The sequence below is a fragment of the Choloepus didactylus genome, chromosome 8 (assembly GCF_015220235.1).
Source record: "Choloepus didactylus isolate mChoDid1 chromosome 8, mChoDid1.pri, whole genome shotgun sequence".
NCBI lineage: Eukaryota > Metazoa > Chordata > Mammalia > Pilosa > Megalonychidae > Choloepus > Choloepus didactylus.
This window is the reverse complement of record NC_051314.1, coordinates 71,376,971-71,389,528: the sequence shown is the minus strand read 5'-3', so window position 1 is coordinate 71,389,528 and position 12,558 is coordinate 71,376,971. Positions and strand designations below refer to the sequence as shown.

Here is a 12,558-nt window from a genome sequence, read left to right as displayed (position 1 = left end):
TTGGAACAGCAGATTTAAACAGGCAGAAGAAAGAATCAGTGAACTAGAAGACAGGACCATTGAAATAATATGTTTAGAAAATGAGAGAAAATAATAGAAAAACGTGGGCAGAGTATAAGGGAAATATGTGATAGCAGGAAACATCTAAGCATGTGCAACATGAGAGTTCCAGGAGGAGAAGAAAAGGGAAAAGAGGTAGAAAGAATATTTGAGGAAATAGTGCCCAATGATTTCCTAAAAATTTCAGAAGACATAAATATGTATGTCCAAGAAGCACAACATACACCAAACAGGAAAAACCTTAATAGACCTACTCAAAGGCACACACTAATCAAAACATCAAATGTCAAAGAAATATATATATACACACACACACACACATATATATACACACATACATATATATATACACTATTGAAGTTAAATTGATATCTTTTCAAACTAGTAAGTTATAGGTGTAGGTACAAATTCCAGGGTAACAACAAAAAAGTATTTAAAAAATATACAGTAACAGAAATAAGAAAGGGAAAGATCAGTTATATCACAAAAGATCAACTATAACCAAAAGAAGGATGCAATAAAGGAAAAAAGAGACAAAAATATATATGACATATAAAAAAACAAAGGACAAAATAGCTGATGTAAGTCTGCCCTATCAGAAATAAAATTGAATATTAACGGATGAAACTAACCAATGAAAACACATAGATTGGTAGAATGAATAAGAAAAAGTGTGATCCAACTAGGTTACATGTAATTCACCTGAGGCAGAAAGACACAAATAGATTGAAAGCGAAATGATGGAAAAAATATTCCATGCAAATAGTAAACAAAAGAAAGTAGGGATAGCTCCGTTAATATCAACAAAATAAACTTTAAGTCAAAAAAAAAAAAAAAACAGTTAAAGAAACCAAGAAGGACACTATATGTTAATAAAAGGATCAATTCACCCAGAAGAAATACTAATCATAAAAATTTATGCACCTAACCACAGTGCCCCAAAATACATGAGGCAAACATTGGCAAAACTGAGGGGAGAAATAGGCATCTGTATAATAATAGTTGGAGACTGAAATACACCACTTTCATCAATGGATAGACATTTAGACAGAAGATCAATAAGGAAAGAGAGACTTGAACAATATGGTTAAAAAACTAGACCTAACAGACTTATACAGAATACTGCACCCCCAAAGAGCAGGGCATGCATTCTTCTCAAGTGCACATGGATCACTATCCAGGATACAACACAGTAGGTCACAAAACAAGTCTCAATAAACTTAAAAATATTGAAATTATGTGAAGCATCTTCACTGACTGCAATGGAATGAAGCCAGAAATCAACAACAGATAGAGAACTAGAAAATTTACATGGAAGTTAAATAACAAACCTTTAAACAATGAGTCAAAAAGAAATCACAAGATAAATAAAGAAATATTTTGAGAATAATAAAAAACAAGAGCACAACATACCAAAACTAATAAGAGGCAACAAAAGCAATCATTAGATGGAAATTTATAGCCCTAACTGCTTAAATTAAAAAAAAGAAGAGCTCAAATCAGAGACTTAACCACACATCTGAAGAAACTAGGAAAAGGACAACAAACTAAACTGAAAGCAAGCAGAAGGAAGCAAATAACAAAGATTGGATCAGAAATCAATGAAATAGAGAATAAGAAGAGAAAAACAATAGGGAGAATTAACCAAACTAAAAGCTGGTTCTTTGAAATGATCAATAAAATTGACAACTGTTAGCTAGACCAACAAAGAAAAAAAAGCAGATATAAATAATTAAAAATCAGAAATGAAAGAGGAGACATTAATCCTGATACCACAGAAATAAAAAGGATCATAAGAGGATACTATGAACACCTCTATGCCAACAAATTAGATAACCTATATGAAATGAACAAATTCCTAGAAACACCAAAGCTACATAGCCTGACTCAAGAAGAAATAGAAGATCTCAACAGATCAAATACAAGTAAAGAGATAGAATCAGTAATCAAAAACCTACCAACAAAGAAATTCTGAAGACCAAGTGGCTTCACAGGGGAATTTCACCAAACATTCTAAGAAAGATTAAGAACAATCCTGCTCAAACTCTTCCATAAATTTTAAGAGAAGGAAACACTCTCTATATCATTCTATGAGGCCAACAGCACCCTAATACCAAAGCCAGATAAAGATACCACAAGAAAAAAAGTTACAGACTATTATACCATATGAACAGAGATTTGAAACTCCTCCACAAAATACTAGCAAACTGAATCAAAAAGCACATTAAAAGATAAAACACCATCAAGTGGGTTTTATCCCAGGTATGCAAGTGTAGTTCAACATAAGAAAATCAGTTATTGTAAGATACTGCATTGACAGAATGAAGGGAAGAAAAATAAACACATCTCAATTTCTGCAGAAAACTAATTTGAAAAAAAAAAATCCAGACCCTCTTTTTGATAAAACACTTCGAATACAAGGAACAGAAAGGAACTTCCTCAACATGATAAAGGGCATATTTGAAAAATTCACCACTAACTTCATACTCAGTCATGAAAGACTGAAGACTTTCCCTCTAAGATCAGGAACAAAGCAAGGATGTTCACTGTCACTGCATTATTCAACACTGTACTGGAAGTTTTAGCCAAAGCAATTATGCAAGAAAAAGAAATAAAAGGTATCCAAACTAGATAGAAAGAAGTAAACTTTCACTATTTGCAGATAACATGGCCTACATATAGAAAGTCCCTAAAAATTTACAACAAAGCTACTAGAGATAATAAATGAATTCAGCAAAGTGACAGGGTATAAGATGAAAATGCAAAAATCAGTAGTGTTTCTGTACATTAGATATGAATTATCTGAAGGGGAAATTAAGAAAAAAGTCCATTTACAATAGCAACTAAAGGAATCAAATATGTAGGAATAAATTTAACAAAGAATGCAATGGATTCATAATGGAAAACTACAAAATGTTGCTAAAATAAATCAAAGCAGATGAAAATAAATGGTGGTGCATTCCATGCTTATGAATTGGAAGATTCCCAGCATTCATCATATATTATGAAAATGTCAGTTCTACACAAAGTGATTTATAGATTGAATGCAATCCTACTCAAAATTCCATTGACTTTCTCTGCATTAATGGAAAGGCCAGTCATCAAATTTATTTGGAATGGTAAGGGGACCCAAATAACTAAAACCATCTTACAAAAGAAGAACAAAGTCAGAGGACTCAAACTTCCTAACTTTAAAACAAAACTGTATTACAGATCTACAGTGTTCAAAACAGCATGGCGTTAGTACAAGGATAGGTATATAGACCAATGGAATCAAATGGATAGTGCAGAAATAGACCCACCCTCTTATGGCCAACAGATTCTTTTTTCATTCTTTAAAGATTTATCATTTCCAAATAACAGTGGAACGAACTTGAGTAATTTACCAATTTTGTTTTCTACTAAATGCTTTAGAGACCTCACTAACAACTGGTATCTGACACAGCAGAAGGCATTTGCAGAATGTAATATTGCAGTGACAGTACTGAGGTTGAGTGTTTGGTTACATCTTAATTATTTATATAGAACATTGGTCCAGTAACATAAAAATAGAGAACAGCAGCTGGAATTCATCTCAGTCAATGTTCAGAGATAAAAGGGTTAAACACTCTTTCCATTATTTTCTGCATATAAGTCCTTTTTCATTTTGAAATCTGATGGCAATTAAATTCTTGCATGCCAAGCTATTGCATGAACAGGATACTGAAGACCATCACTATACAGCACACTGCACCATAAGGACTCTTGTCCATAAATTCTGGCACACTTCTAAAATATGCCCAAGAGTCCAGTTTTATTTCTGTCCAGGAGGCTGGGAGACAAGCACTGGATAAAAGCACAGGTACATATAAGCAGCAAGATTATAATCAACAAACTCTGAAAACTGAAAATGGCAAAAGTATTCCCATAGCTAGTTCTTAGAGCTCCAAATAATAAAGGCAGGTTTTCTATTACCTTCTTCATTTCTTTCTCCAAATTCTCATTAATATTCACTTGGGTCTCCCATAGTGAGGCTGGTGAAGCCCCAGCCACATCACTCTTTCAGGCATAGGGTGGAAGCCCAGTTGATTTTTGACAAGGGTGCCAATTCATTTAAATTGGGAAAGAATATTCTCTTCAACAAAGTGCTGGGAAACTGGATATCTGTAAGCAAACAATGAAAGTGGATTCCTACATCATACCATATACAAATTAACTGAAAATGCATCAAAAATGTAGATATAATAACAAGGACCATAAAACTTGTAAAAGAAAGCACAGAGAAGCGTCTTCAGGACCTTGTGTCAGGCCATGTTTTCTTAGACTTTACACCAAAAGCACAAGCAACAAAAGAAAAAAATAGAAAATGGGAACCTCATCAAAATTGAAAATATCTGTGTGGTGACATCATCAACATGATGACATAAGACAGCTATTGAAACCCCTCCCCAGACATTCAGCAAATTAAAAAAAAAAAAAAAAGACAAATCTCACTTATTCAAAAATCTGGAGGAAGGTAAAGACTGGAAAATGATCCTGCAAACATAGAATTGAAGAAAGAGAAAATTATCGGGTTGGAAACTGCCATCCTGGACTGGCTGGTCATCTTCCCTCCCTCTTACTCAGTCACATGCAGCTCTGGAGGTGCCCAGAAGCAGCAGCTGGGATCCCTCCCACCTCCTACCAGGGACACAGGCCAAAAATTCTCACATAGCAGTAAAACAAATCCCCACCTATATCCAGACACAGAGACCCAAGCCCACAGGGACTCACAGCAGGACACAAACCACTAGGGAGGGTGGAATATAAAAGGGCAACAAGTAGGAGTTTCCAAAATGGAGGAATGGGGAGCAAACAGCAGAATCTTTCCCCAAAGCAGCAAGTAGCCAGGTAGAAACAGTCCAAATTAACTGTTTGGGGACCTGGAGGACAGGGGAGGACATTTCAAGGCCCAGGTCAGTGAGGGATGAAGTGTCTGAGAAAACATGGACAGAAACTGTGTTTCCAACCTTGGGCCCTGCTGCCCATCTCCCACCCTTGGGGGACAGCTGCAGAGTGGGGCAGCTGTGGGCATCCTCTGCCCCAAGGAGAGGGGGACAGAGCCCCACACTGAGCCAGATTTTGGCGGGTGAAATGAGTACACAGGAACCTCACAGTTTCAACCCCACCCAGTAAGATGCTGTGGGGCTCCAGAAGGTAAACGATTTCTGAAGACATGAGTAACCAAAGAATACCATCTGATGGGTAGGCTTGAAAGTGACATTGAGACAGCAGGGGTTTTCAGAGCCTCTCCAGATCCTACCCCACGCACATCAGAGCTGGTCTATATGCCATGCGTGGGTACCTGGCCCTGTTTTGGCTGAGAAATACTGATGACCCAATTGTCAAAGCAGTGCCCTATTACAAACCCAGGCAACAACTAAACCCTAGGCAAGACAGAGAAACCAACCTTTAGAATAAACCCATCAAGATAAGCAGATGACCAGATATCAGCAAAAACATCAAAAGACATACTACAACTCAAGAAGAAATGGTTCATTCAAAGGAACAAATCAAAAAGTCAGAGGAGACATGGAATCTGGAACAACTAATCAAAGATGCACAAACAAATCTCCTGAATCAATTCAAAGAAATGAAGCAAAATGTGTATAAAGAGATAAAGGAAATTAAGAAGACACTAGAAGAGCATAAAGAATTTGAAAGAATGCATTAAGAACATACATTATGGGAAAAAAAGACACTGTAGATGAAATTTAAAGTATTCTAGAGACACAAACATCATATTTGAAGAGTCTGAAGAATCAGTGAGCTAGAAAACAGAACAACCAAATTCAAACAGACACAAGTAAGAAAATTTCCCAACCCTTATAAAAGACATAATGTATCAATCCAAGAATCCCAACATAATCTAAACAGAATAAATCCAAATAGACCCACTCCAAGACACATACTAATCAGACTTTCAAATGCCAAATAAGAGGAGAAAATTCTGAAAGCAGCAAGAGAAAAGTGATAGACCACATATGAAGGAAGCCAAATAAGACTAAGTGCTGATTTATCATCAGACACCATGGAGACCAGAAGGCAGTAATATGATTTATTTAAGATACTGAAAGAGAAAAATTACCAGCCAAGAATTCTCTATCCAGCAAAGCTGTCCTTTAAAAATAAGAGGGAGTTTAAAATATTCACAGCTAATCAGAAGCTGAGAGTTCATTAATAAGAGACCAGCCCCATGATAACTACTAAGAAAGTTCTGCCAGCTGCAAACACAGGAGAGAGAGATCTGGAGGAGGATGCAGAATTGAAGAATACTAGTAGGGGTAGCTAAAAGGAAAAAAAGAGAGAAAAAATAGATGTGATGAATAAAAATCAAAGGATAAGATGGTTGAAGTGACAACTGCCTTTATGTAATAACTTTGAATTTAATAGATTAAACTCCACAATTAAAAGGCACAGATTGGCAGAATGGATTAAAAACTATGATCCATCTATATGCTGTTTACAAGAGAATCATTTTAAATCCAAAGATACAAATAGGTTGAAAGTGAAAGGATGAAGAAAGATATTCCACACAAGCAGTAACCAATAAAAAAAGCTGGCACAGCTATACTAATATCAGACAAAATAGACTTTAAATGTGAAAATGTTATAGGAGATAAAGGAAGACACTATGTATTAAAAGAAGAGGTGATTCACCAAGACAAAGTAACAATCGTAAATATTTATGCACCTAATCAAAGTACATGAGGCAAACAATGGCAAAACTAAGGGAGTAATAGACAACTACCATAATTTGGGAGACTTCAATACACCACTCTGTCCAATAGATAGAATATCTAAACAGAGCATCACTAAAGAACTTAAATAATATTATAAATAAACTAAACCAAACAGAAATGTATAAAGCATTCATCCAAAAAAGAGCAGGATATACATTCTTCTCAAATGCTCATGGAATATTCTTCAGGATAGACCATATGCTGGGGCACAAAACAGGTCTTAAGAAATTTTAAAAGATTGAAATTATATAAAGTACTTTCTCTAATCATAATGGAATAAAGCTGGAAATAAATAACAAATGGAGAACCAGAAAATTCACAAGTGTATGGGGGTTAAACAATATGCTTGTAAACAATCAGTGGGTTAAAGAAGAAATTGCAAGAGAAATCAATAAATAACTTGAGTTGAATGAAAATGAGTATCAAAACATATGGGATGCAGTGAAAGCAGTGATGACAGGGAAATTTGCAGCCCCAGATGACTACATTAAAAAAGGAAGAGAAAGCTAATATCAATGACCTAACTGAACAACTGGAGAAACTGAAGAAAGAACAGCAAACTAATGCTAAAGCAAGGAGAAGGAAACAAATAACAAAGATCAGAGCAGAAATTAATGAAATGGAGAATAAAAAACAATAGAGAGAATCAACAAAACCAAAAGTTGGTTCTCTGAGAACAACAATAAAATTACAAACCCTTAGCTTGACTAACAAAGACAAAAAGAGAGAAGCTGCAAATGAATAAAATCAGAAACAAGAGGGGTGCAGTGCCATGGACCCCAAAGAAATAAAAGTGATCATAAGAGGATACTATGAACAACTGTATGCTAACAAACTAGACAACTTAGATGAAGTGGACAACTTCCTAGAAACACACAAACAACTTACACTGACTCAAGAAATAGAAGACTTCAACAAATCAATCACAAGTAAAGAGATTGAATCATCAGTCATCAAAAACTACCAATAAAGAAAAGCCAGGTGAATTTTACCAAGCAATCCAAGAAGAATTAACACCATTCCTACTCAATCTCTTTGAAAAAACTGAAGAGGGAAAACTATGTAACTCATTCTATGAAGTTAGCAGCACCCTAATATCAAAGCCAGATAAAGATACTGCAAGGAAAGAAAATTTCAGACCAATCTCTCTAATATAGATGGAAAAATCCTCAACAAAATACTTGTAAATCAGATCCAAGAGCATGTTAAAAGAATTATGTACCGTAACCAAGTGGGTTTTATTCAGGTTGGCAAGGCTGGTTCAACACAAGAAAATCAATTAATGTAATACTTCACAATAATAAATCAAAAGGAAAAAAAAAAACACATGGTCATCTTGATTGACAAAGAAAAGGAATTTGACAAAATTCAACATCTTTCAAGATAAAACACTTCAAAAGGTAGGAATTGAAGGAAAGTACAACATGAGAAAATGTATATGTGATGAACACAGCTAACATCATACCTAGAAGGTTTGAAAGCAGGGACATGAACAGACGGTTGCACATTGATGTTCATAGCAGCATTATTCATGATAGCCAAAAGATGGAAACAACCCAAGTGTCCTTTGACAGATAAATAGATAAACAAAACATGTTATATACATATGATGCAGTATTATTCAGCAGCAAAAAGGAATGAAGTCCTGAAGCACATGACAACATGGATAAACCTTGAGGATATTATATTAAGTGAAATAAGTCAGACACAAAAGGGCAAATATTGTTTGATATCAAGGATATGAACTAATTATAACATGTAAACTCATAAAAATAAAATATAGAATATAGGTTACCAGGATATAGAATGAGGTTAAAGAATGGAGAGCGGTTGCTTAATATGTGCAGAATGTTTAACTATGTTGAACTTAAACATTTGGAAATAGATAGAGGTGATTGTAGCACGCTATTGTAAGAATGACTAACAGTACTGAATGGTGTGTGAGGAAGTTTAGAGTCGTATGTCACCAGAAGGAAAGTTGGAAGTTAAAACATGGGAATGTATAACAGTGAATCTTGTGGTGGATTATATCTGTGATTAATTGTGTAAATTCAAAAAGTTCTTTCATGAACTAGAACAAATGTAAGACACAATTACAAGGAGTTAATTATAGAGGGGTATATGGGGAAAATAGTACCTATTGCAAACTATGAACTACAGTTAAAGGTAATATGCTAATATTATTTCATCAACAGTAACAAATTACCACACCAATACTATGGGTCAGTATGGAGGTGGGGAGAAGAACAAGGGGTATGAGAGGATTTGGGTTTTCTTTTTTACATTTATTTCTTTTCTGGAGTAATGAAAATGTTCTAAAACTGATCATGGGGATGTATTCACAACTATGTGATGATATTGTGAGCCAGTGATTGTATACTTTGGATGGTTTGTATGGTGTGTGAATATGTCTCAAGAAAACTGCATTTTAAAAAATGTTTTTGCATCAAAGGGCTTCATTGTGAAAGTTAAGAGGCATCCCACAGAATGTGAGAAAATATTTGGAAACCATATACCTGAGAATAGTTTAATATCCCTTATTTATTAAGAAATCCTACAACTCAACAAAACAAAAAGACAAACAACCCAATTTAAAAATGGGTGAAGGACTTGAATAGATATTTCTCCAAAGAAGATATACAAATGGCCAAAAAATACATGAAAAGATGTTCAATATCAGTAGCCTTTAGGGTAATGAAAATCAAAACCACAATGAAATATCATTTCATGCCCACTACAATGACTGCTATTAAAAATAAACAAACAAGCAAACAAAAAGCAATCATTGAAGGGGATATGGAGAAATAGGAATCCTTGCTCCTTGGTGGTGGGAATGTAGAATGGTACAGCCACTATGGAAAACAATTTGACAGTTCTTCTGAAAGTTAAGTAAAATATTGCCATGTGACCCAACAATCTCAATTCTAGGTATATACTCTAAAGAACTGAAAGCAGGGACTAGAGCAGATATTTGCACAACCATGTTTACAATGGCATTATTCACAATTGCCAAAAGATGGAAGCAACTCAAGTGTCCATCAACAGATCAGTGGATAAGCAAATGTGTTATATACACATCAGAATAGTATGCATCTTTGAAAGGGAACAAAGTTCTAATACACATGATAACACAGATGAACTTTGAGAACTTCATGTTGAGTGAAATAAGCCAGAAAGAAAATGACAGGTATTGTATTGAATAATTAGAATAAGCATATCCATAGAGTCACACACAAGAATACAGGTTACAGGGGTTCGAGAGGGGTTAGGGAATGTGGAGTTATTGCTTAATTGGTACAGAGTTTCTATCTGAGGTGATGGAAAAGTTTTGGTAATGGATGTTGGTGATGGTAGCACATTGTGAATGCAATTAACACCATTAAATAACATATCTTAATGTGGTTAAAAGGGGAAATTTTAGGTTGTACATATATTGCAAAAATAAAACAAAAAAGTCAAGTCTCTTTTTCATTAATTGAACATAAAATAAAGTTTGCACATTTGGATTTTTAATATATTTGGGCTAATATATGGTGACAATTTATTTCAGTTTTTTTTATTATATATATGGTTTCCTCAGTAAAAGTTCCTTTTCAATAGGTTCTTGTTGTTCATAAGTTTATAAATTACTGTAATAGATGATTTGATGGTCTCTTCCATTTCTAATTTTTATAAAATGTTACTTATCACTTTACTGTCTCATATAAATTGATTTTCAAAATGTCAGCATTAACCTGAATAGAATTAATTATTTAGCAGACTTCCAAAATTAATCACAGAAAAGTCACATTCTAAAATTCAATTGCGATACATTTCACTATGATAGGAGTTCTTACCAACTTCTGTTCTGATACACTTTCTTAGTTATTGAGAAGCCAGTGTGGCTACTGTTAATATGGCAGGAATTTTGCATAATCTTCTGTATGTCAATTAATAATCCTGCCATCATTTGGTAAGTCTTCAAGGAAAAAAGGAAAAGAGTCACTCTGTTAATGAATGTCCTAAAAATTGCAGCAAGCTAATAGCTAACTGAGTGACTGGACCTTTGATATATACCAAAATAGATGAATATGAAAAAATATAGATATCTTGGAAATGAAAATATGTAGTCAGTTGGCTAATTTTTAAAATAGTAATAAATAAGATAAACACTACCCTGGAACTTCAAGAAGAGAATAATTTACATTGGATATGATAATGAGTAATCACCCAGAAGATAGCACAGATAAATTAAACTATTAAAAATATGAAAGAATTGTTAAGAATCATGGAGGGCATATTTAATTACTTCAAAAAGCATCTAAACTGAGGGAGACATAATATTCCAAGATAGAATAACTGAGATTTATATTGAGTTAAAAAAAATTAAGTCCTCAAACTGGAAATTCACAGCAAAACATTATAGGATTAAAAGGAAAAAAAGTTCGCATGTATCCTGTACCTGTGGAACATAAAAAAAAATTTTTTTAAAGACAATGCCTTAGTCAAAATTTGCAACTACTTTTGTATTTAAAGTAATGTCTAAAAAAATATTTACTGAGAGAAATTTTAAGTTTACATTACTTATAAAGGTTCCCTTTAAAAATTTTCCTGGGGTTGGTTTTATTGCCATAGAATTGGTTTTTTGTTGGTTTGTTTGTTTTATTTTGTTTTAATTGGTGGGTGATAAAAAGAATCTAAAACTATACCAAAATATTGGAACAACTGAGAAAAAGTTTTGAATAGAGAAAGCTATATTGGTATCTTTGTCTAATTTCAGCCATTATCTTTTGTGCTTGAAAATATATAGCAAAACACAATCCATGTAAAATTATAATTTAATGCATATTGAATTCCTTAACAATATATAACATCACATAGATTGAACCCATCTTATCTAATTATTTTTGTGAAATTTATGTGTCTTTTGGCAGTTTTTATAAACACTGTGCCTTTCTTTCTAAATTACTCACCCTAGGAATTAACTTATTAAATCCTTATGTGTCCAAAAGTAGCATGTTCTAATTTATCAGAATGGAAGTCCAGAATTTATAATCCTGATTTTTACTCAAATTAACCATATTATCTGGTACAAAGTCCTTTATGTTTAGTTTACCTTTTTATAATATACTTAATTTATATTTTCTTCACTATAAGGAAATAGATATAAATAATAAAGCTAGTAGAAAGCATGGTTCAAGTTTTAAAATGATATAGGTAACCACAATATTGGCTAAGAAACAATGTATTCCTTCAAATTCCCTAAGAGTAAGGTTAGTGGTATAATTCTAAAATATTGAGGTCATAATGACTGATAGCTATTAACCAAAATATTGTTAATCAAAATAAATAAAAATGAAATTTAATAACCATGGAAGATATTTGGCATAGCCAAAATATTTTTAATGTATCTTCTACTATTTAATTTTTTTCCCATAAACTCTAATGGGCTCTAGACAGGTCTTTTAAAAGACCTATCTATAGCTTTGCTCTATAGCTACTTGTTGAACTGTGATTTGAAGATTTTCACCTTTTTCTGTATGTGTTGTATTTCACAAAGGAAATGACTGAAACTGTGGTACTGTAACTCATAAACATTTTAGGAAATTTCCTTTATAATTACTTTTTGAGTTGTACCTTGAAGGTTGTTACCTTTTTGCATGTATGTTGTAATTCACAGTGGGGAAGTGGCTGAAACTGTGGGACTGTAACCCATGGCGTTCTTTGAAGTTTGCCCTCTACTTGTTGGGTTGCCCTT

General features: G+C 33.6%; 1 pseudogene; it reads right to left on the bottom strand.

Moving 5' to 3' along the window:
- Nucleotides 1-3,743: 3,743 nt before the first annotated feature.
- On the bottom strand, nt 3,744-4,023 carry LOC119542676 (annotated as a pseudogene).
- Between the last annotated feature and the right edge of the window lie 8,535 nt (nt 4,024-12,558).